This window comes from Protomyctophum bolini (genome assembly GCF_963924005.1).
Source record: "Protomyctophum bolini genome assembly, chromosome: 8".
Taxonomy (NCBI): domain Eukaryota; kingdom Metazoa; phylum Chordata; class Actinopteri; order Myctophiformes; family Myctophidae; genus Protomyctophum; species Protomyctophum bolini.
Window position 1 is genome coordinate 4496469 of NC_137869.1, and position 6000 is coordinate 4502468.

The following is a 6000-nucleotide window of genomic DNA, read 5'->3' on the forward strand; positions in this document are numbered from 1 at the left end:
GGGGGTTTTCCAAACACATAATGATGAATTATGAAATGAATGAATGTCCAACAAACACTTACCATTTTGAACGTAGGAAAGAGTCCATTGGAGCGAGAGGAGGAGCAGTATTCCTGTTATGATGTGGTGATGTGACCGAGCCATGGTGTCAATGATATGAATGAAACTCAGGGAGCCAGAGTTGAGCTGTTAGCCATGGAGCAAAGGGCACATGGACAAGAGGCTGGTTATATAGTGCATGGATACATGATATCACACACGCACACACACACACACACACGCACGCACACGCACACACACACACACACACACACACACACACACACACACACACACACACACACACACACACACACACACACACACACACACACACACACACACACGCACACGCACACGCACACGCACACACACACACACACACACACACAATGCACCATGGTATCTATAGGAGAATTCTGACTAAGTTGAATAAGAAGACCATCTTACTCACCATACATTTTTTTTATTTTCCTCATCCACAGACCAGTAGCACAGCCCACTGCATGAATGTACTGGTTCATGGTTAACCCAACGTTAACCATGAACCATGAACGTTAACCAAAGGTTTTCAACTGGTGGTCCGTGGACCACTGGTGGTCCATGAAGGTATTGCATGTGGTCCCTGACCATGCATTTAGTAACATAGGAAATTGAAGATTTGTTTTGATAGACCACTAGTTGAGATTTGAGAAACAGTGCACTAAATGACCTGGTGATGACGTACAGTATGAAGACACGTCATTGTTGTTGGGAAGTTGGATGTCTAAACTTCCACAGAAAAGGGGGTTAGAATTTCAAGGGAAAGTGTACTGGATTGTCTGGTTAATCAGTTACCATGAGTTTAATATGGAAGGTTAAGATAACAGAATAACTTCCATTCCAACAGATAACTATTGGAATGGAATAGATCAGTGGTTCTGAATCTTCTGGACCACTAGCATAATGTCAGTTGTTCATTTAATTCTTCTCAAATTAACAAATTAAATTAAGCCCTCAATATTGGCCCCCCAACACAACAGTGGTCCCCAGGTTGATTCTCAGTCAGGGTGGTGGTCCCTGGTTGATAATCAGTTGAAAACCCCTGTTCTATACACTACAGATCATTTCACCATACCACACTGTGACAGCAACACAGGTGTTAAAGGAGTATAGTTCACCCAAAAAATGACTTATTTTCTATCAACACACCCCCGCCTGACCCCCCTGACGCCTTGCATTCATGGAGATGTCTGTCGCTTTCCCCGAGCAAAGACTTTGATGACCGGGTCATCGGTCAATAGGAGACTATAGGAGACTCTTTGAGTCATTAATCCACCGGTTATCAAATTATTGGCATAGGAAGGGCCAGACGGCCCGACGGCCTTTTCCGTGCGTCACTCCCCATCTCTCTCCCCCTTTCCCGTCTGCACATTCACCGATATAATTTGCACGTTCATTCCTCTGTTGCTTAACAGCAGATGATGTGGTCACAGTTGGTGGGAGAGGCTGAGCAAGCTGTCTGTGCATTTGTACATTGTCTTTATCTGTGTAGCCTACTGTCTGTACGTCTTATGTATCTTGTTTGCATGTTGCGGGTCCCCCTCTAAAATGAGATGCTGCATCTCAAGGGGCTATCCCTTCAATAAAATCTGAAATCTGTATACTGTTCCCTATCAATAAATGGCATAAAAAGCCCCAAAAACAAAAATAAGTCATATTTTGGATGAACTTCTCCTTTAACCAATTTAACCCCAGTAGAGGAAAGACCTTGGCAGAATATAGCCATCGGCTATAAAACAGAATAGCCCTGGTGGTTTCCGGTAAACCATATAGTGGTTAAACATTTTCAATTATAATGATTTTAATATTTACACACATTTGTATTTAACATAAACTTATAACATGCACAGTACATTTCTTGTAATACTGTGCGCAACATAATCCATAATAGTATGTTATATAAATAGGACCGATATAAAGAAAATCTGGATATGATTGGCTTTTATGACGAACTACGTGAAGGGTAAAACTAAAAGCAGGAGGAAGGAGGAAGGAAAGCTGTTTAACAGACATTCGTTAATCTTTCATCTAAATTTTAAAGCGTTCTAATGAGTCCATAATGTTTTCATTGGAAGTAGTTAGGTAAGGACACACATGATAAGAGAATGATGTGGTTTAAACATTAGTGTCCTGATAGCCACGATAACATGCTTGCCTTCAGTTGCACTACACAATAAAATCCCCTGAGATAATTGACCAGGCACACATTCACCCAGAGAGAGAGGCACACAGACAAGACACTGTTGCTGTTGAGCCAAAACCTCACATCTCCATATCTTAACCCTAGAACACTAAACACGGGGTGATTTTCACCCGGACAATTGTATGTTTTGTAAGTCTTTCAGTACCTTCATGATGCTCAGTGACATAGAAGGTATAGGTTTGTTTCTCTGTCCACATCCCTGTTTTCACCAGGTGTCTGTGTGAATTTCACCCGTGTTTCGTGATGGTGTGATAGAGAAAAATCTTTGCCATTATCGCATGTCCAAGGAATGGGTGGACCAACTCCAAGTTCCCAACTCCATTATGTATTTTTTAGGAATATCTTTGAAAGAATACCCACCGATTTTGCCCCCCTTTTTTGGTGAAAACTCTTGATGAAATATTAAAGAAGAGCAGCTCAAGTTGCCATGTACTTCAATATGTTTAGATGAGAAATATGTTTTATGATTGATTGTTTAGTTGTTGAGTGTTTAGTGATGGTGTGACAACCTTAGGTGTCTTTTTGTTGTTGTAAATTAACTTGATCATAGTACTAGCTCCACAAGTTCGAAAAGCGGTGCGAATCGACACATCTGCTACTTTTGCTGCCTGTTTTATTTGAATCCTGACAAGTAACAGTTTTGGAAATACTAGGTTTTCAGCCGTAAGAGACAATATACATAAACAACAATTCACATACACACTTGCTTGCTGCAACAATCACACCAAAGCGAATATTCCGTTTAACCATGATCAAATTAATAAAATAACACGATGTGAATGCTTACACGCTCTGAATCAATTATCTTAAATTAGGGTGAATTGAGATCCTATAGGGTGTCAAGGTGTCAAGGTCACTGTCAAGCTGAAAATGGAAAAATGATTCAGATGTTTGGTGACTTGTGAGGTATCCGTGTCTCTTGCATTTTTATGATACAGTAGCACTTGTATGTTTACAACAGCAATTTTGTCCTGTTATCTTATCTCATAGCTCATCATTGAGGGGTGGGATGGGGTGGTTTACATAGAAGATGATACTGTAGTGTGTGCCCTGCCCCGACTACAGCAACGCCCTGGTGACTTTGGTTCCCACGGCCAAGAACCTCGGTGTGTCCTGGACAGTCAGCTCTTATTCAAGGAACAGTCACTCCATCCTGTAGGTTTAACGCATACTCCAGTTTTAGGTGAGTAGGAAAAACAAAGATGTGTTCAGATGAGTGGTGAGTCGCTTATCACCGTGGCCGTGATGTCATGTTGTAGATTTTTGATGGTCACCTTATCACCTAAAACTGGAGTACAGTCTGTACAGTTGATAGTTGTAACTATCACCCGTGGCTCCCGACATGCGTTGCCGGTTAAGACACAAGCGTGGCAGACTCCATGCCTATGTTGACGAGAGCACAGAAACAACTCTTCTCATATGGTCTGATTACAGCAAAAAAAACTAATTTTGACGCACTGGAAAAAGGAGGAGGCTCCTGCATTTAAGCATCGGCTAAATGACATGACTAGTACGCATCATCTTGAGAGAATAAGGTATTTCCTGAGGAACAGGGAGAGACAATTTGATACGGTTTGGCTGCCCCTTAGCTTGTCCATTACTTGAGTAGAAACAATTAATAGACAGGATACCACTGATATGGTTGACTGTAGTGTACGCAATTTTCTTTTCAGATGTTTTCCATTTTTCATCTTACTATTTTATTCTATAGTATATGCGGTGTCACTGAGCAGTATGGGTGGGAGGGTTGAGGGTTTTCTTTCTCTTTTTTGTCCTTTTCTTTCATTTTTTGTTTTCTATAAGAGAAAAATGTTCTCAATAAAAACCTATTTGACAAAAAAAAAAAAAAGACACAAGCATGGCCGGTTAAAACTCACCCGTGGCTCCTGACAGCGGCTCCACACATCCCAGACTCTTCTTCTGGCTCCGAAACTGTGGCTTGAACTCCCATTGCAATTAGAACTGCAGACTGGCGCCCAATCCTCTGCCGTAATCTGATGACTCATCTCTTCAGACTCCACTTTAACCCGTAGCACCCTATAGTGTGTATAGTTTCAATGTACAGATTAGTTCTTTATATCTCTGTTGTCGGGAAGAAACCACCTAACTCCAAAATGTTCATTTTCAGGAAATGAAAAATACAGTTTCCAGGAAATGAAGAAAACCATATATTAATATATATATTTATTTAAAACAATGCAATACTGCCTCATCAAAGTTGGTATAGTGAATTTAAATATATTGTCAATCACTTGCATGAGAGGAGAGTCAGTGTTAGCTGCTTTAGCATTCCGGTAAGCGGTTAAACACTTTCAGTGAACATTTTCATCAACACTTCACACATCGTCAAGCAAGGCCGAATGCTTCGCAGTTAAGTGGGCGACAATATTATCACAAGAATAGATAAAATGACCTAACTAGGTAACTTATCTTATCTCATATAGGGTCATCGTTGAGGGGTGGGATGCGGTGGTTTACACAAGACGATACTGTTGTGTGTTCCCTGTCCCTGCGTGACGCCCTGGTGACTCTGGTTCCCACAGCCAAGAACCTCGCTGTACGTGTCCTGGACGGTCACCTCTTATTCAAGGCACACACATTGCAGCGGTCACTAGTGAGTGGCTTATCACTGCAGCGTGACGTCATGTTGTAGTTTTCTGTGGCCCCCCGCTTATCACCTAAAACTGGAGTATTGTAGGCCTTTACCCTCGATAACAGGAGGATCATGCCCTTCCTCACCCAGGAGTCAGCCCAGTATATATCCTCTCTCGTTACTGGCCTCCTGGCATGTGCACTTAAGCCCCGTCTCAGCCGAGTCAGCTTCCTCCATTGGCTTACAGTTGCTGCCCGCATAGAGCGCAAAACACTGACGTTGGCCTACAAAGCAACCAAAGGTATGGCACCCCCATGTCTTCAAAGTATGATCCAACCCTACAACCCCTCCTGCTCGCTCACTAAGATCAGCTAACACAGGGAAGCTGGCAGAACCTTCGCTGAAACATCCGGGACAATGCTCCACACATCTCAGACTCTTCTTCCTTCTGGCTCCCAAACCGTGGAATACACTCCCCATTGCAATATAGAACTGCAGTCATTCACAATCACAACCTTCCGCAGTAATCTGGATGGATTCTGAACACTAACCTCTTCAGACTCCACCTTACCCCGTAGCACTTGCCATATAACACTTGCCCTAGCCTTGACAACCGTCCAGGGATATGAAAAGGGTCAAATGTCATTTAGATAGCATTATGTAGGCAGATGTCAGGTCATTGTTGTCACAATTAGTACAACTGGCAGACCCAAATGCAGAAACAAAGTCAAAGTCCAAGGGTGTTTATTCAAACAAAAGGGGTGTTAGGCTTGTAGATCTTCTCTTTGGGGCACAAACTGAGGCCGGTGGCAGGCAGGCAGGCAAGGCAGTATGGTCACACACAAGAGGTGGAGAAATGGTGTATGGTGAGAAGAGGACTAGGGTTTTATAGACCAGTGATGAGCTGATGCCAGACAGGTGAGGTAGATGAGGGAACTGGTAACAGGTGTGCCAAGCAGGAAGCTGGAGCCATGCCTACGCCCACACACAGGTCCACTCACAATGCAAGGACACAGCCAGAGACTGTGGCAAGTACTATAGACCAATAACAGTTTGAGTCCACACTAATTATCCATAATGTATAAACTAACCCTATAAACAAGGCCTTTTCGTGGAGGCGTCA